General features: G+C 43.1%; 1 protein-coding gene across 2 annotated transcripts in view; it reads right to left on the minus strand.

Annotated features, from left to right (window-relative positions):
* Positions 1-17,256, minus strand: part of CUNH1orf21 (chromosome unknown C1orf21 homolog) — a 219,401-nt gene extending 202,145 nt beyond the window's left edge. The window contains exon 1 of one of the 2 annotated variants that reach the window (XM_073900115.1): positions 16,980-17,256. The gene's annotated coding sequence lies outside the window, so the exon portion shown is untranslated. Of the gene's footprint in view, positions 1-16,914 lie in introns of both variants that reach the window. The other variant, XM_073900113.1, reaches the window with a different exon arrangement.
* Positions 17,257-20,275: the final 3,019 nt, after the last annotated feature.

A 20,275-nucleotide genomic window follows, 5' to 3' on the forward strand; every position in this document is an offset into this window, starting at 1 on the left:
CAGTGAAGATATGTAACTGTTTATTTTAGACTTCTTTATACCTGATAAAAAAGATAAACACTCAGATCAAACCTAATGCTCATATGGCATCCCAACGGCCACAGATGATTTGCTAGAGACCTGGTACATTTCCTTAAGTGCCCCCATCCCTCCCTACTGGCCTAAAAAAAACAAACAAACAAAGAACAAAACAAAACAAAAAAACAAGAAGCCATTATGCTTCAAAGGTAAGCAGGTAAGGGATAGATAAGAACTATCAAAATAACCCAAACTGATATATTTTATTTACTTCCGAGGGAAAATGGTGTTTGTGGATTTCTGAACTACTGTGCACGCATGTGTTTAATAGATGCATACATGGCGCTAAGTGGAGGTGGCAGACCACAGGATGGAACCCACGGGGAAAGTTTTGTTTCGCTTAGAAAGAAAATCTCACCTGAGAGATTTTCTGAGTTTTTCATATTAAATGTTACCAAATGTAGTTGCATATTCATTCAATTATGGGAAATACCATTTAGGTACCTATTTAATTCTTCTCACTCATTTTAGACATATAAAATATTATAGTCACAGTTCCACATCAAAGACTCAATTCCACAGAGAAAGGGGGATCGTGTGGGGAGGGGAAAAATCCACTTACTCTCTTCCCTTACTCTTCCACATACATGCGGCTGGCTCACTAAAGCACAATGTAACAGAGTGAAGCCCATGTCCTTCTTCAGTAGTCCTTTAAAGGAGCAATCCGGAAAACACAATCTGAATGCATTTCTGTAGATGACAAGGTTATCTTCAGGCCATATGGAGAAGACAAGCAGTGCCGACCGAACTGAAATTAACTGCATTTCCCTCAGAATTCTGAGCCTCTCTGCCACTTAACAAATAACCTGCCACACGTTCTAGTATAAATGTTATTTCCCAATGCACAACACTTGATCATAAATACAAGTGCTTCTTTTTCTCTTCCAAGGACATTACCCCTCACCCTCACTCTAATCCCACCTTTGGGATGGACAACAGCTAAGATTCAAAGAAAGGTTCTAGGTAGTTTGGCTGTAAGCATCTTTGATGCAAGCATTTTTGCCACATAACCAATTAATTGGCCATAAGGCAATTCTGCATAAAAGATAAAAAAAAAATAACTGGTTGAAAGTGTGGTTTGACAGTCTGTTGGTTTTATCAACTGGCTGACAGTTTAGTTTCATTTCTCCATTAATGCAATACTCCTGTTTTATATTATATAAATTTTAACCCTCACAATCGTCTAGACAGCAGCACAGAGTTTTAAACATACATTTCCCATGGAACCTTGGAACCTCTATCAACAGACAGGTGACAAGATGCCAAAACAATGTAGGTTTTCACCACACAATACAACAAAAGCTCATTTACAAATATACATTCTAGTATTTGGAAACAGCTAGGCCTTAGAATAAAGAAAGAAATATTAGTGAAAAAAGAAAAAGTGTGATGCTGAATGAGGAGATAAACCAACAAGCAAAAAAAAAGTATAATGCTATGAACAAAAGACTCCAAAGACAGGGCTTAAGTATAAGCCACCAAAACAAAAAATCAGTTATTTGCACAGTAGTGCCATGAATCAATACTACACATCTTGAATGTATACATACTGTATTTCGCAATTAAGTCTTTTTATTTTTGTCGCTTATTTTTCATATTTCATTATGTCCTTTTTAATGAATGTCCCTCTTTTGTGTGTGTGTGATTTTTACCTTTTACAGCAAAATTGCCTTATGGCCAATTAATTATTTGGTGAAAATGTTTGCAGTGAAAATGCTTGCAGCAAGGATGCTTACGGCAAAAACACCAGACATGCCAAAGAAGAACCCCCAAAAATCATTATTATAAGATCTAAACAAGGAAGAGAAAACAAGTATGAATCTCACAGGCATTTCATTTCTGGATATACTCATGTTACTTCCTTGCTAATCACGGGAGTTTATTTAATTCTATCTGGTTCCTTTGAAACATGGGTTGGTCTTAGCTATTATAATAAAAAATGAAAAACCAAAACACTTGCAAGGGATTTTATCTTCACACAGAGCATCCTAAAACTCTCATTTGAGATTATATGAAGGGGAAGTATTTTCTTGACATTAGAACCTAAAGCAAACTTGGTAGAGACCCAAATATAATGAAAATAGAAGGGAGATATAAAGATAGCTTTGGTATTATAAAAACTATCCTCCTAGGGTTTGAAAGGCACACACACATCCACAGATCACAAGACGTGCTGGGGATTCGCCATCTTCACTTTGCACTGACCTTCTGATTTTGATTAGAAGATAGTTTTTCGCCACATTCATGCCCTTGAGACAAGTCTACCAGCCCCCACAGAAAGGAGCCCAGCAGCCTTAGGAGCTTCAGTCGACTCCAAAGCTGAAGGCACACAAACCTAAAGAGGAAAGTGCTACTGGACAAAGATCCCAAGTAGCTCTGCCATAATTTGTGCCTCACTTTGGGGAAGTCACAATTCCCGAGTAAACCAGGCTCCCTGGCAACCAAATGTTTATTTGAATGCTCCTTCCCACCCTATCCCCTTCATCTGCTGTGTCATGTCATGAAAATATCAGTGGAAAGAAGAGGATGTAGCAATGGGAGGATTTTGAAAGCAAACTTCAAAGCGTAATGATAATTATTAGTGCTGGGTCTGATCAGACCACGTCAAATAATGACTCAGATAAAAGACAGGGGGGTGGGCAGCGCTGGGTGGCACAGTCCGTTGAACACCTGACTCTCAGTTTCAGCTCAGGTCGTGATGGCGGGGTCGTGGGATCAAGTCCCACATGGGGCTCCCCACTCAGCTCGGAGTCTGCTTAGGATTCTCTCTCTCCCTCTCCCTCTGCCCCCCACCCCCGTGCGCTCTCTCTCTCTAAAATAAATAAATATTTAAAAAAAAAAAGAGGTCAGGGAATGGATTTCATTTGCTGACATCACAATTTGGGATACATAAGGTAATCTTTGAAGAACAAGGGGGAAAAAAGGTTTTAAAATTTTGACAAGTTGGAGAAATAGATACATATAATCTCAATACCAGAAGGGAAGATGGGCTACAAAAGTTTTGTATAGGCACAGTCAACACAGGTTTGGGGGGTTCAGGCTAATCTTAAGAATGGGAAACTCGGAGAGGCTTCAAATCAGAAAACAAACAGAACCCAGCCCCGTCAGGTGTCCCATCACCCAGCTGAATCCTTTGAGGCTACCAAGTCTCTGAAAGCACACATCACAGAGGGGGAGAGAGCAAACTTGAACTGATGTTAAAAATTCCCATTGACATAGTGAAGAACCGGCACAAGAGATTCAAGGATTTCCTCTCTGAAATTTTAAGGGTAAAAATACCAACTTTCTAGGATGGGCCGCCATCGAGCAAAAGGACAGAGTATCACCTGAAGTTCTTAAAAAGATACTCTGGAAGAGAAGTTGGGAACATGGGATTTGGGGCCAAACCTTCATGAAAACCCCATCATGTATTTCCCGCAGACTTTTTGACATCATGTAATTTCCTGTGTGGCTTAACCTCTCTGAGTATCAGTTTATTCATCAGTAACACAAAGCCCATATGTAACTCTCACAGGACCACTAAGGAGATTAAATGAGTTCATGTACATGCTGCATCTGGCATATAGCACATGTGTAACAAATGTTTCCTATTTATGATGTTGTCCCTTCAAAAATCATCTCTCTCTGAATAAAGTTTAGAATTGACCATGATGATATTTTGCATAAATGGTTAAAAAAAATCACTTAAGTGTCAAAGAACCCATGACTGTGTTGCTGCACCTGGTGATGTAAGTCACTCGTGTGTGTACACCACACAACAACATATTTCTTGCTGCCTGACCCAGACACTAAAAAAAAAAAAAAAAAGTAATTGTCCCTAAATAAGAAATGAAAAAAACCACGTGTTTCATATCTAACAGAAGTCTTTCTCAAGCATAAATTTAATTACTTGAGTTCTGAGTAATCTAGCCTATTCCTGGGTCTGGACTTTTGTTGTTGTTCTCTTTTGTTATGAAATAATCACATACATAAGTACAATTCAATGGATAAAAGCAAAATGAACGTGTCTATGTACCTACCTGTAGAACACTGCAAGCACCTTTGAAGTCCCAGGTGTAGCTATTCCTAATCAGACCCTATCCTTCACCCACAGAAGTAATCACTGTTCTCCTGCATTTTATGTTACTAGTTCCCTTACTTTTCTTTATAATCTTCCCATATATGAGTCAATCCTTAAAGAATGTGTTGCTTTAGTTCAGCATTTTTTAGAATTTTACATAAATGGAATCACACTGTATTACTCTTCTATCTTGCTTTTCCACTCAACATTATGCTTAAGAGATTCATCCCTGTTGATATGCACCATTGTACGTTATTCTCACTGCTATTTATTATAAATGTATCACAATTTCTTTTCTCAATATACTGGTTAGTAGGCCTATAGACCTATTTCAGTATTTTGCTGTAAGCATTCCTACAGATGTGTAAGAGTTTCTAAGGCTGTGTTTCCCAATCTTCTTCATAACCCCACTTATATAAAAAAAATAGTATTATCAGAATGACAAGCTATAAAACCGCTCCCACTCCAGGCTTGCAATTTGCTCTGCTACCCCGAAGACTAAGAGGATCAGGGGACCATTTTACAAGGAATTCCAAACTTCTTTCCAAAACCATTATACCAGTTTCCACTGTCACCAGAATCATATGCATATTCCCTGTGCACCAGAATCATATGCATATTCCCTCTGCTCTATATCCTTGCCCAGTGCTTGATGCTGACAGACATTTACCAACCTGGTAGGTATGAAACGGTAGCTCATCATGGTTTTAATGTTAAAACATATTATACCACCTCTATAATCGAAACAGTAGAGAACAGAATAGAAAATGCAGAAAGATAGCCAATTAAATACTTACGGAAATTAAATATATGATAGGGGCACATCTCAAATCAGTAGGGAAGAGATGAGACTTTTTTTTTTTAAGATTTTATTTATTTATTTGACAGAGAGAGACAGCGAGAGAGGGAACACAAGCAGGGGGAGTGGGAGAAGGAGAAGCAGGCTTCCCCCATGGAGCAGGAAGCCCGATGTGGGGCTCGATCCCAGGACCCTGGGATCAGGGCCCAAGCCTAAGGCAGACACTTAACAACTGATCCGCCCAGGTGCCCCGAGATGAGACTTTTAATAAGTGGTTTGTGACATCTAGATAGCCGTGTGGAAAAAGAGAAAATTGGATCCATTTTCCCACACAACAAAATAAATTCCAAAGGGGTCATATACTTAAATGTTAGTGATAAAACCACACAAGTACTAAAAGAAAATATGGGTGACTCTCTGTAACTGTCCAGAAGGGTAGTCATTATCCACATGTGGCTACTAAGCACTTGAAATGTAGTTAAGTGTGCCTGAGGAACTAAATTGGCAGTTTTAGTTTATTTTAATTAACTTATATTGAAATTTTAAAATACTTAACTCAGTTATTGGAAAGCTTTCATGTACACTTGGGACAACCTGGTTATGTGAATTTATTTTTTCAACAGCAAATTTTATGAAGTCTAAACACAGATCAAGTATTTATTATGAAAATTTAGTGACCAAATTGAAATGTGCTATAGTATAAAACACACATCAGTTCTTGAAAGTTTAGCATGGAAAAAGAATGTAAAATATCTCATTAATTTAAAAATGTTGATTAGTTATTGAAACGATAATATTTTGATAGATTCAATAAAATTATTATTAAATTCTTTTCACCTGTTTCTTTTCATGTTTTTTAATGTGGCTACTAAAAATGTACATATATGGTTTCTACTGGACAGTGCCGCTGTACGGTCTAGAAGGAATTTTTTTTTCTGCATCATGATTCAAAACCAAGAGGCAATAAAAGAAAGACTGATAAAACTGACTACAACAAAGAAAAAAGTCTGCATTAAAAAAACCAAAATCTGGGTCGCCTGGCTGGCTCAGTCAGAAGAGCATGTGACTCTTAATCTCAGGGTCATGAGTTCCAGCCCCATCTTGGGTATAGATTACTTAAATAAAAACTTTAAAAAACAATAAAAATCAAAATTTAAAAAGAAAAAAAAACAGAATCAGAGAGAAAAGACAAGTGATAAACTGGGGGAAAAAAATGCTGGCACTGCCCATTCACCTGTTCATTCAGTTAAGGAAAAATAATGTTTCAGTCCCAGCTTTATGTTTGATTTGCAAATAAACCTCTACCAACAAAAACAATCATTCCACTACAGTGTAAGAGCAAAAGACTAGGAACAACCATCTATCCAAATGAATAAAGTGTGGTGTATTTATACACTGGAGTCTCTGCGGTTGTAAAATACAATGAAAAACTTTATATATGGCTCCAGAGTGATCTCTGAAATACAGTGTTAAATGCAAAAAAACAAGGTGCAGAACTATAATATGCTACCCTTTTTCCTAAGAAGAAGAAAATGAAGATGTTTGCATACATTAAATAGAAATAGGGCATACGTCACAGAGGTCACACATACACACATATACACAAACACATACCTATACACATACATATGTATATTTTCCTAACTCTGTCCATTGAACAATGACCAGCCCAGAGACGATGAGAACTCCTAACACCCAGACTATGGTCTCTAAATACCATTTACCACTAAAACTGATCAGCAGTAGAAAAAGTACTAGGTAGGTCTGAAATATCTTGTTACACCAGAAAGTAAAAAATATCATCAAAGACCACTATAGTCATGTGAAAAGGATTTAGAAGCCAATTTAAAGAGTCTTCCACATGCCAAAGATAATTAGAGCTTTGAAAGAAGTAACTGCAAGGGATTGAAACACACATATAACCTGTGTTAATATCCATGAGTTCAGAATACTAAAAAAAAAAAAAAAAAAAAAAAAAACCAACCTCTTACCTCTTTAGTCTTCTTTGGAAAATGCTAGAAAATCAACACATTTTTCTGAATATTATTTAAGATGAGGGAATAAAACCAAGCATTAATTTTCCTATATAAGCTATACTGAGGTAATGAAATAATTGATGCAGTTCGTTTCTTCTTGATAGAAAAACTCCAGCTAACAAATGCAGAATGGATGGCAGGATATCATCATTTTACAACCCTTACTGAAACACTGTATCTAAGCAATGACCATCAATGGTTTTTGAAGGGCCTGGGGAAACTTTATAATGGAGAGATCATGCTGACAACACCTAAATCCACTGATGAGTCTTAACCTCACAAAAGAAGAAACAAGAAGGCACATGTGCCTCCTAAAGCGTTGTCACAGAAGTACATAACACTTTGTATGATGTACTCTTGCCAAACTATCTGATCGAGCTTCCAGTCTAGATCAAACTACCAGCTTACAGGAAATATGAGAAACAGAAATAGTGAAGAACACCAAGAAAGAAGATGCAATCAGCAATCTACAGAATGCAGGAAATCCTACAGAAAAAAATCCCTGTTTCTTCAACAAATAAACTCCCAGAAAAGAAGCAGAAGAGGGAAAAATAGAAAAAGGAAGCCTATAAATAAGGACAGATGCATCTTTCAGGTGTGAAAACTGTCTGAATCCTGAATGTAACAAATTAATCATTAAAAATAATTATGGACCAAAAAAATAATAATGATAATAATTATGGACCAATCAGGAAAATTTGCTTTCTGATTGGGTATCTGATATTAAAGAAATACTGTTGAATTTTTTTAGGCATGATAATGATATTGTGGTTATACTAAAAGAAAAAAAGTCCCATCATTTAGAAATATAATCTAGTATGCATGGGCAAGATGACACAATGTCTGTGATTTGCTTCAGGAAGAACCAGGAGGTGAGGGGAAGGGAATAGATATGTGTGGCAGGAAGGGGAGATGAGTATGCAGAAAACAGAATTGGCCAGGAGTCGGTAATTAAAGGCCTGACTTTATCATCAGAGAGCTTGGCTTCCAGTCTTGGCACCACCATTTGATGGCTACAAAACCTTGGTCGAGGTCCTAAAGATCCCGAGCCTCAGTTCTTCCTTATCCCTAAAGTAGAGGTAATGGTAGAAGGTTCCTCATAAGGCTGTTGCAAGCATTAAAGAAGATAATTCATGTAATGTACTTAGCACAGTACCCAGGCACAGAGTAAGCTACTCAATACATGTTAGCTTTCATTATTATTATTGTTAATTATTACCATTGTTATTCAAGATCATGAAGCTCGAGTCAAAAGATGGTAGAATTGGGACAGAAGTGCTGAATTCAAAGCCCTGCTTCGTTCCAATACATTATGATGCCTCCCCCACCTCTACCCTGAGTCTCTCAGTGGAGACCGAAAACACGTAAAAATACTCTGCAATAAGAGTCTCTTTTTCACAAGACAAGGCTTTGATGACATCGCTACTCATGGCTTCTAGAATCAGACAATGAGCCATCCTTGGTCATAGTGTCATAACTTCACGTGTCTTTACTGTTAATGGTTTCTCATCTGGTGGCATGTATGCACTCAAGTATTTTAACCCCCTTAAATCAATATGCACACTCATAAATTCACAAGGATTAAACACTGCACTATTTCACCATCCTCCCAAAATATGGCCTCAAATTTTTACTACATCAGATGCTGGTGTAAATTACATAAAGCAAACCTCAAAATCCCAACATATCAAACTAACAGTGATAGAACATCAAACATTGCATAGCACAAGCTAACATAGTATTACGGTGCTAAGTACCTGTATCTAGCAATCACCCATAAGGTAAATACTTCCACTTCTATTAAATAACAGAATTACAAATTTTGAGAAACCTCTTCAATATTATTTTACTTCTCTGTTGGACCATGCTGACCATATGCTGATTCGTGACCCACACTCCCTGCTCCCTGACACCAGGCCTACCTGTCCCTCCTGCCTCTCCGAGGGCCTGCACTGTTCATTCTTTTTTCTTGTCCTTTTCCATCCACAGACCTAAATGTCAGTATTGCCTGGAACTCACTGTGCACTTTTCTTGTACTAACTCTCCCTGGGCAATCTCACACCAAACCACATAGCTTCAACCACCAAATTTACAAAAATTCTTTCTTTTCCTTCCTTCCTTCCTTCCTTCCTTTTCTCTTTCTTTCATCCATCCACTCACTCACTCACTCACCAAACATATACGAGGCCCCAATTGTGTGGTAAGCTGTCATGGGGATATAAGAGAATTAAAAACAGATATAGTCTTACTCTCGTGGACTTTACAGTTGGGGGGTGGAGGTGGGCAATCGGTATTTAAAGAACCAAAAAATAAATTTGCAACTATAATAGTAGTTAAGTACATGCATACAAGGGGTATGGTGAAGCTGGAAGACAGAAAAGAGGGATCTAACCTTATCATGGAGGTTAGGGAATAATTCCCTAACAAATGCTCACTGAGATCAAAGCCATAAGTCTGTCCCAAATCTCTCTTCTGAAATCTAGACCAGAATTTCAGTATATCTCCACCTAAAAGAATATAAGCACCTAAAACTCAACATACTCCAAACTGAGTTAATGATCTTTCCTCCTGCTGCATGAATTCTTCATCTCAGCAAAAGACAGAATAATCCATCCCAAAATTTTGCAATTATCCTTTACCCTTTTCTTCGCTCTCCAGTGTCAATCTGTCACCAGGTCCCACCAATCTTGCTTCCTAATACCTTTCCTGTCTGTCCATCTTCTAAATGTTCAGGCATTAATTCAGTTCCCATCAGCTCTTACCCAGTTGGGACCAGAGTTCCCTTGCTCTGACTCCAGTCTCCTACTCACACTTGGAAGGAACTATCTATCATGCAAATGAAGTCTCTCCCCTGTTTACAATCTTTCAATACCTCTCACTGCTTGTATTTTGCAGGAAGTCCAAACTGTTTACCATGAAGCCTTGTGTGGTTCCTCAGCCTCATCTCCCACTGCGTTCTGTCACATGTGTAAACTCCAGCCATCAATCAGGACCCACATCCACATGTCTCCACACCATGCGTGTCTTCCGCCTGAAATGCTCTACTTCATCTTCCCTTTGTCCATAAACTCTTTTATCCCCAAATGCCAGTCTGTGAACTAGTCTATGAATCCATAGTAACGTGAGAAAAATAAAGTTAGAAAGCCAATGTTAGCTGCCCTCCAATATTTTTAGAAATGTAAACAATACCGTAGAGGACTCTTGTGTAGCTTTTGAGTGTCATCCCAAACACCTCCTCCTCTGTGAAGCCTTCTAGGACTTCTTTATTTTGGGGAATCACATAATTTATTGCCCAAACTGGGAGACTTTTGAGGGCCAAGAGGGTATATTAAGACCTATGTGGAACACTGGGCATAGACCAGGGCTGTCCCAGGGAAACCAGGCTGCAAAGTCAGCCTACCTGTAGAGAGAATTGGCTTTCTTCCCTCAACTCCCAAAGCAGCGTCTATTCACCACATATCATGTATTTGTATGTCAATTTACTCACTTGTCTGAGAAGCCCACAAAGACAGGGCCAGGCCTTTTTATCTGTATCTCCAGCATCTCTCCAGTGCCAGGCACAGAGATGACACAAAGTGTCATCAACAAAAGTAAATGTTTGTTTAACAAATTATCTGAGTGAGTAAGAAAGATTAGATGCCTTAATCTTGGCCAACAAAGGAATTTTAAAATTCCCATTATCTTTTCTCATCCCACACTATACTTCCTCATTTGGTCAAATGGAGTTTTGAATGGGAGCAAGGTCTTCACAGAGAAAAATTCTAAGCCTCAGACCACTGACCAGCTGTCAACCAACCAACAGCCACTTACTCAGCATAATATACCCCCAGGGGGCAAGACAGAAGATCTTATCATTTGGTGGGGCAGTGAAAAGTACATCACTGAAAACAAAAACTAATACTGAAAGAAACAGACATCAAGCAAGGGTTACAGGCATTCATGGATGGTAAGGGAGGAACCATTCCTATGGTCAGAAAACGGTCAGGGACAGGATCTGAACTGAGACCTGAGATCCCCAGGCGGGGCTGGGGTGGGTGCTAGGGAGGCCACCAAGGATAAGCACAAGGTTTGTTTTGGTTGCTGTGTCTAGACTGCCATGGATTCCTGGCACAGAAACCAGAACATCTGAATTCTCAGCAAATATTAAGGGACTCAAAGAGGCTCCTGGATTCTCATCTCCTTCAACAAAATAGTAATCGTATCTTTCTGAGACATACAATGAGATATATGTTGCTTCTTCCTTTATAACCTTTTAACTGCAAGAACTGTCACAAAATTATTTTAGGGAAATTGCTTCTGGCAGAACTTTCCAATAGAACTGCCGAAGTCACCCCTTGGCATGTATTAACTATCTGTGTCTTTGAAAAGTTCTCTGCAAACCACAGTCTGGCAGCCTGCAGCATCTCCTTACTCTACACCTGGCCTTTCAATCTTCTTGTGATAGAAACAGTAGTGTCAATAGAGGGGTTCCACTGCAAACAACCATATACAGACCTCTTTGTCAACCTGGGGTTCAGGGGGAGGCTTTCAGGAGTGGCTATGATACACATTAGCATCTGTGATGATTGGTATAAAAAAGATCCCCACACTCCAGCAAAGACTAAACTTCTCATGACCTTTTCCCTACCCGGCTCAGTGGGGAAAATCCTAAGTCACCAAGTGAGGTGGGATATGTCCTAACATAGAGTTTACCAATGAACTAGAACTACTGTGGTATCCATTGCACTCAAATAAAACACAGACTCATCAAAGAAAGGGAATCCTTACCTAAAAACCATTTGCTCTGCTCTGCTTTAAAGCACAGTCTTCCAAAAGCCGAGGAGCACTCAGGATATTGCATAACTAGTGTTGGATCTACTTGTGAAGTACAATTTTATAAAAAGACCAACCCAAGGATGTATGTAATGAGTCAATAGGATATGTTTTTCTAGGAGTTGTCCCCATTAATACTTTTTCTCCCACTGACTCCCTACTGATGGGGCCAACCTAGGTTACAAATTTACAGGGAAAACCAGTAATATTAGATCTTATTAGCTAACAAGCTAATAATATTAGCTAAAGAATCCTTACTTGGCAGAAATGTGTCCTCCAGGCATATAAAATTTTCATGGAGAGCAGTAAAACCATAACAAATGAGAAAAAAAATCTGGTTTAAATTACAGTAATATTTATTTAACCAAAGGAGAAAAAAAGAAGGTAATGAAGATGACATTAAATAAGCCATTCTATTTCTGTCATTAGTCAGTAGATTTTGGTGTACAGCAAAGCCCTAAAATGGTGCCATTACGAAAATCTCTGAAATGCTTTTCAAGATTTATTGTCCAAATCTTTAAAAGTAACAATATCATTGAGATGTTCCTTTATTATCCAACACAGGCTATAACAGCTAAGCGAAGAAGCAAAATACTTCGGCTATTACTACATGGCTTAAGAACCTTGAAAAATCCAAAACATAGTAAGGTCAAAAGTGAAAACAAAGGCAAAAAGATCCCTACACTCACGGGTGCTCTAATCCCATTTTTCTACAAGGCACAAAGCATGTGGACTTGAACTCATGAATGCTATAAATGCATCTGTTAAGTGGCATGAGCCTGTGAAACAGGCACAGGCAGGTATGTGCTAGAAGATCTAAAGGCTTGATGGAGAGAAGTGGGTGGGAGTAATAAGGGAGGTGTGGGGCCAAGTGGGACAAGGTAGGGGGGCCCTGGGGGCAGAAGGAAGAAGCTCCCCAGAAGCCAGAAGGCTATACTGGAACAGGGAGGTGGGTGGAGTCAAGGAGAAAGTGGACCTGGAGATGAGGTTAAAATACTGGACAAGATTATTCAAACATAAAATACCCAAGTGCTGCAGGCAAAAGTAAGGTGGGAGGGTAAGAAGCAGGAGCCTCTATGAATGAAAACCTATGGGACAGAAAGCCATGTTAAAGCTCCAGAAAGGACTAGAAGGTGAAAGGGACCCTTGGCAAAGGAGTAAGGTAAAAGGCAGCCCTAAGAGTGAGAACAGATGTAGGGGCAGAGCCACGGGATGCCAGGAGCCTAGTGAGCTCCCTGCAGGAGACAGGTCTCCACTTTCCTCATGTTAAGTGATTTTAGAGGGAACAGCAGTGACTATTGATTACTGCCTCCCTTGGGAAAACCTGGTAAACCAAGAGCTGGGGCTACCTGAGCCTTCCCAGACCCTCTCCGCCACTCCTAGATCCAGGGACATTCTGGGATTCCAGCATGGGACACCTGGAGCACAAGTTTAGTAAGACAAGGTACATGAGAGTTCTCTGGAAACCACAAAGCGTCCTATGGATACGAGGCATTGTTATTCACCGAACCCCTTAGACTAAAAAGATAAAGACCATAGTCACAAGTCAACACTCACGAGTGAAGAAATATTTGTTAAAGATGGATACTACCTATAATCCCAATCAAGATCCCCCCAAGTAGAAATTCGATTAATGTGAGGGGGACATTACACTTGGTATGTTTACTTGCCTGTTAAATATTCTCCAACAATTAAAAATCCCATCCGAGGCAGAATACGGAGCTCTTAATAAGCTATCATACTGATTTATTGAAATGGAAGTCCGTAGCTAATGTATTTCCAAGGAGTTTTTTGACACATTACAGACCTTAACTAATTAGGTTAATTCAATTCAATTCAATCACTCACTGAGTAACTTCCAAGTACAAGGTATTGTGCTGGCTACTGCGGGGTTTGCAAAGATGACCCAAACCGCCTGCCTTCTAGCCGTCCTCTGGTTGCCTGGCCAACTCATCTTCTCGGTTTCCACTGCAGATCGGGAAGGAGCTACCTCTCCTTTCACAAGTGGAGACGGAAGGCAGTCTTTACATTCTGTGCCTGGCCTACAACCCAGGAAATACATTTTTCAGGAACACATTGCATAAAAAAAAAAAAAAGCCAAGGAACTCCTTAATACTTGCTGACGGAGGACGCTGTCGGGTGCTCATTTTTATGTTCATCCTAGCCCAGCTTACATCCAACCACCCTTGTCATTATTGCATAACCATACATGTCAAGTTGTTTCTTGTTGCAACTGTAACTTGTAAAATTAAACTTCAGAACTGAGACAGTCAAGCTAAATAATTGCCTACTTTAAGAATATGTATATGTGTAATTTGTGTGCCACTTTAGATAAGCCCTTGAATTATGAGCTCTTAAAGTCACAACTGTCACCAATTTCTAAAATACAGTTTCAGTGTCGCAATTCCCCCCGCAGACAGGCCCTACCCTTGTCTTCTCAGTTGTCTAAGCAGTATGTTATACTAGTCTATTGCGATCTGCTTTTCATGTTTTAACAAGAACTTAATACAACATTTACTTCTCCCATGCTATGGGACTTCTGAAAGTCCCAAGAAGGACCATAAAATGGCCCAAAGTGTACTTGTATGTGCCTCAGGTAGCACCAAGTTGTACTGATAAGTTCAAGTGAAGCTGGGGATATCTATCACACTTAGGATCCCCCCACCACCATGATATGATCGAGTCCCTGCCTTCTCCTGTCTCTCCTGACCTCATGGGAGGGGCCATGCCAGCCCTCTCTCAGCCTGGGGTGTCTCACTCTCTGAGAGAAAATATCCAGTAGAAAGGGGGCTGGTCATGAAGAGCCTGGAGCAAGCGACTAGAAATTTAACAGTCAAGGCTTGCCTAGTGGAAAATCCGGCACAGTGCTGAGGCACCATCTGCCTGGAAATGAGACTCATAATCGGGCAAACCACCTTCCTCCTTGGTAGGATTTTTCATCAGTCACAGTAAGTAGTACCAATTAACGAACAAGCTCTTGATTTGCACCCTGTGATTCTTCAAGAAGCTCAAACCACTTCACACAGTGGCCTATTAATTTCCAGAAATCCATGTGAGATGATAAAATAAGATAGGGAGAAAAGGGGTGACGGATAAATTACTAGCCAAGAAAACAAAATGATCAGTTCTCTCAAAAGAGTGAAAATGAGTCAGTGCTGCAGAGGGAAGCTTGAACCTCAGGGTTCTTCCAGGATGAACTTTCAATGTTGGGTAAAAGACTTCCACACCAACCAAGGCCATTTTTCTTGGGACATATGCTCCAAGGGAGGTAAGCTTGACCACAGAAGCACCCACTCCTCCTCAGGCATCGGTTCATCCAAGAGCTAAGTTTGCTTGTCTTTGCTGCTTTGCCCAGTGGCCCTCCAGAACTGTTCTCTGAACCCCATTTGTCCAGCAGGAAACGTGAGGGGAAGTGACATTTCAGGGCTGCATTTTGTGATCAGCGAGTAAGTGCTGGTCCCAGCAATGGTTTAACGCAGATAAACACGCTCACCTATCACCAACACTTCCCATTTCACAAGGGGCAAAACAAAAATAGCTGATCAAGTCTAAATTAATTTCCATGACTGTTCAATTGTATTTCCAGAGGGGCAACACACATGTTCTACTGGCCCTACAATCCAGCTCTAAAAGTATGAAAAAGGGGAGAAAACCCCCCAAATTGAGCATCTTGGACTGAAAAACCCTTCAAAAATATCACCTTCTCCCCCGACCAGCCCCCACGAGACCTAAATAGCCCAGACCCACACTACCCATGATTTTCTTCTACCCTGGTACATTCCAACTCTACCAAACTAAAAGGTTATTATTAGGTGAAAAGCGAGTCCACCCCCTTGAGTAGGGAGGTTTTCATCACATTTCTCTGTGTAATGAACATGCCACTTCCCCAAACAGTCCATACTGTTTCCTTAAAAAAAAAAAAAAGTGTTTCATGGAATCTATGGTGTGTCAGCCCCCCTCCCAACGTCTGAGTCAGAGCAGAGCATGCGTGTGTCTTCAACCAAGATTCTGGATGATCAGGGTGTATCACTTTCAGAGTTGCTCCAATAGCTGAACTTATGGCTCTCTTCCAGCCACACACAACATAAGCACTATCTATTTTAAAACAAATTTCCTAACCCACATGCGATGGAAGATACCTCACAGGGAGGTAGGTTTCCTACTGAAACAAATCGCTTCTATCCCCAACTGTGCTTGTCATCACTCAGGATTAATGCGTGTTTCTGTGTATGTATTTTTATCTTTGACCATGTAACTCCTGGAGCAAAGAAAGCCACCTCAAATTTGACCAACGTGCCTGAGCCAATTCCGAGCTTTAGAAGAGGAATGAATGGGAGATGAGAGCCCTTAAGCCCAGGGACTTCACTCACACAAACAGTAAAGTTGGGGGGAGGGAATCCCTCCGTGGGGGGAGGAGGCAGGGTGGATGATCGGGGAAGGACATCAGCAGCCGTGGCGACCGCACTTCGCGGACTGCCTGCAGAGGGGAGGGAGATCTCTTCCGTGTACAGTACCCAAGCACCCTCTGCTGCTGCCTCGCATGGGCACGAATAATAAACACACCGAGGTGAGCAAACAGATGCACCGAGGCAAGCCACCCCCAAAAGGTCAAAACTTCAGAAATCCCGGGGATCCCAGCACCCACCCAAGCACATCAATCGGTCGGAGCGGGAGAAGGGACTCGAAGACTCAGCACAGGATTCTGAATTTTGTTTTCTCTTTCCAGATCTGGCTTGCAAAGTACGGTGGCTACATGCACAGCTCCGAGAGGAGCAGGCAGGCTGAGGGCGGCGGGGAGGGGGGGGGTGCGGGTGGGAAGGGAGGGGTGTCTCACACCAGCCACCCAGGCCTCAATGTGACGAAAGTCGTCAGCAGCCCTAACCGCATCCCAGCCCCTCCGCCCCGGCGAGCAGACGCCCCCACCCCAGCTTCCGTCCCCGCACTAAGCAGCAGCAGCCCCGGGCCGGGCCGCGCGCCCGCAGCGCCACCACCGCGGCTCCCATCCCTTCGGCGCGGCAGCCTCCCCGCAGGCCTCCCTCCCAGCCCACCCGGGCTCGCCGGGGAGCCGAGCCGCGGGGCCACGCCGCCCGCTCCACCCCCCGCCCGAGGCCGGCGGGGGCCACGCTTACCTTGGGCGCTCGCGGGGGGGGCCGAAGGTGGCAAGCCTCCCGCCCCCCGCCCCTTTCCTCCTCGCCTTTTCTCTTCCTCCCTCCTCTCCTCTTCCTTCGGCTCCCCACAGTGAGTCTGGGTGTCCCCCTCCTCCCCGCTGCTCGGAGTAGACGCCGAGAACCCCGGAGCCCGGCCCGCGTGCGTGCGTGCGGGAGGCGACGGCGCGGGGCCAGCTCTCCAGTAACTGAGCGCGGCGCGCAGCTCCCAACTAAAGTGTGAAAGAAGCGGCGGCCGCGGGGCCGCGGCGCGGAACGTTCCCCCCGGGAGTGGGCAGGGAGCGAGCGGGAGCGGGCTGGGAGCGAGCGAGGGAGGGGACCGCCAGGGAGGGGCGGAGGGAGGGAGGGGCCCTCCTCGCCCAGTCACTCACTCGAGGGGCGGGGGCAGCCAGCCACGCCCCCGCCGTCGGCCCCACCCCGCGCCCCGCTCCGCGCTGCAGCCCGTTTCCCTCCCCCGGGGAGGGGCTTGCCGAGACCGCCCGGACGCCGAGCCCCGGGAGGACCGCTCCGGGCGAGCCGGCGCGCGGGGCTGCGGGAAGGGAAGGAGGGCGCCGGCCGGCACAGATGCGCGCGTATGTGTGTGTGTGTGTGTGTGTGCGCGCGCGCGCGCGCGCGCGGGGGTGTGACAGGAGCCCGCGGGCCAGCGGGAGGGGACACCCTGGCGGGAAAGCTGCGTGCGGGCCCTGTCACACGGGAGGAGGCGCGGGTGTAGCGGGGCAGCTCCGAGGCCGGAGGGCGCAGCTCTGCGGTAGACCCGGCCCACCCCTGGGCCCTGCCGCGGGGCTGCGCCTGCTGGGAGCGGACGGAGGGAAGGCCGGGCACCCTGGGCGCGCTGCGCGGCCCCTCCCCCCCTGGCGGGATGGCCGCAACGCCGCGGCTCCGGCTCCGCCACCGAATCGCCTCCAGCCTGCCCTGGAGCCGCGGCGCCTTCCAGATGAATGAAGCCCGGGCGACCCGGCGGAAGCGGCCCTGCGCGGGAGAGCTGTGCGCCTCCAGCCCTGGCCGGGGACTTCGCGCCCTGCCCCCCTCCCAGCCCTTCCCGGCCTCCAGGGACTGAAAGGGCGGAGACCGCCAGGGCTGGGCGCGTCTGGGATGGTTGAGGGTCCAGAAAGATCGCCGTTAAGTTTTCTGTGGGCACTTAGAAGAGGCCACCCAATTTCCCAGCCTTTGGGAGAAGCTATTTTATTTTTCCCCCTCTCCTCGGTCATCTCGGGTGTTTCGTGCGAGCACCGAATGGATCTTAACACATTGATAGCGGTTGGACGTCTTTTGTGCGGCTTCCCCGCGCTTCGCTGCTGCGGCATTGCCCCAGACACGTAAGGAATGCCAGGCCTCCAGAGTGAGGGACGCCCTAGAAAACAAAAGGGGCAAAAGATAACCCCTGGGTCTCGTGGATTGCACATAAACCGAACCATGTCTCACTTTCCAAGATGAAGTTGGAAAATGGAAAAGGACACGTCAGAGCCGTGACAGTGATGAGACACTTAATTGAAAAGCAAATTCATAATTTAGTGTAATGAAATGAGTTAATGACCACCCATCATGGCTGGGAAGTCAGGATTTTTTTTTAAAAAAAATGGTTTTCCAGTGTTTTTTTCTTTCTCAATTTAAAAGGCTGGTATCACGTTGTTTTTGAAAATATACTTGTGTTCTGTTTTTTAAATTACCATATTCTAGTTCATTTTCCTCCTTGGAACCAGAATTCTCTGTCGTCTAAAGAGGAATGGTTAAGAAGGGAGAGGAGGCAAATTAGGATTCCAATCAGGCGCTGCCAGCCACCATCTCTATCACCCTAGGCAACCCGTTTCATTTCTGTCAGCCTTCCTTTCCTCAGCTGTAAAATGGGATTGATGATACTGGCTCCGACCTCATAGGCTTGTGAAAGTAAAGGGAAAATGAAATGAGGTGCCAATGTGTGTAAAGCACTTTGCATAATGACGCATGGTAAGAACTCACTAAAGATGAGCTGTTATTTCAGATGTATAGTTTAACCCCAAATTTGGTAGACTTTTTTTTTTCTAATCTTTGCATTCCTTCTTTTTTTTTTTTTAAATTTTTTTTTTATTTTTTTGAAAGAGAGAGAATGAGAGATAGAGAGCACGAGAGGGAAGAGGGTCAGAGGGAGAAGCAGAGTCCCCGCCGAGCAGGGAGCCTGATGTGGGACTCGATCCCGGGACTCCAGGATCATGACCTGAGCTGAAGGCAGTCGCTTAACCAACTGAGTCACCCAGGCACCCTCTTTGCATTCCTTCTTAAAGTTGGGGGAGGGATCCATCTGCTGGGTTTATGCAAACGTAGTCAACTCTTCTTTGGGGTTTTTAGGCCATGGCTAAAGCTTCCTATGCTAAAATGAAAGAAATATATGATGACTAAGATGTGTGTGTGTGTGTGTTTATCTATGTAAAAGGATCCTTAGGAGTAACAAGCTTTTGTCTCCCCCACCCCCCACTTCCCTCATCTACACAGACCACCCTGAATAGACCAACTCTATAAATTGTTGACCTGGGTTGAATTCTGTCCCTTCAGGCCTCAGAACAGTGACTGACACTGTGGATTGTTGAGGGCAAGGCAATGTCGGTCTCCTTTGACTTGGTCTCCTCAGAACTAACAGAAGGCCACAAAGCAAGCACTTCATACATGCATAAATTAAAGGGCATCTGTACTATGAACTTTTAAAGCAAGTTTTAAATTATTCAAAGGAATACATGTTCATTGCAGAAAATTTAGAAATTTTGGAAACTCGGCCAAGTATGAAGAAAAGAAAAATCACCATAATCCTATCATCCAGAAAGAGGTACTGAATAAGGACTTCAACGATGTTCATTTTCCCTTCATTTATTTCATTATTATTTCATCAGCAAACATTTATTAAGTACCTAGACAACTTCCTAGGGCAGAGAACAGGTTGTATGTTGTTAAGTGTTTGTTTCTCAATAGACACTACTTAGAAGTAACATTTTATATGGTAATGAGGTTCTCAGGATAGTCTGCAAAGAGTCCATGAAGGGAATCAGTAATTAAACGATAGTGTTGACCAGAAATAATCCAGGTTTTATAGGACTGGAAGCACAATTTGGGGAGCAAAAGTACAAAAAACCCCTTGGAAGGGTTCATGTGAAATGAGGGGTCTCGAAACTTAAGACCCTTTTACCTTTTTAGTAAACCCTCTTTGGTGCTGTGATTTTTGTGAAAATTAACTGCTTTGGTAAACACTGTTTTGTTTTTTTTTTTAAATGTTTTATTTATTTATTCATAAGAGTCAGAGAGAGAGAGAGGCAGAGGCAGAGGGAGAAGCAGGCTCCCTGCCTAGCAGGGAGCCCGATGC

Source organism: Callorhinus ursinus, unplaced genomic scaffold (assembly GCF_003265705.2).
Source record: "Callorhinus ursinus isolate GAN/ISIS: 27379988/994484 unplaced genomic scaffold, GSC_fseal_2.0 scaffold13, whole genome shotgun sequence".
NCBI lineage: Eukaryota > Metazoa > Chordata > Mammalia > Carnivora > Otariidae > Callorhinus > Callorhinus ursinus.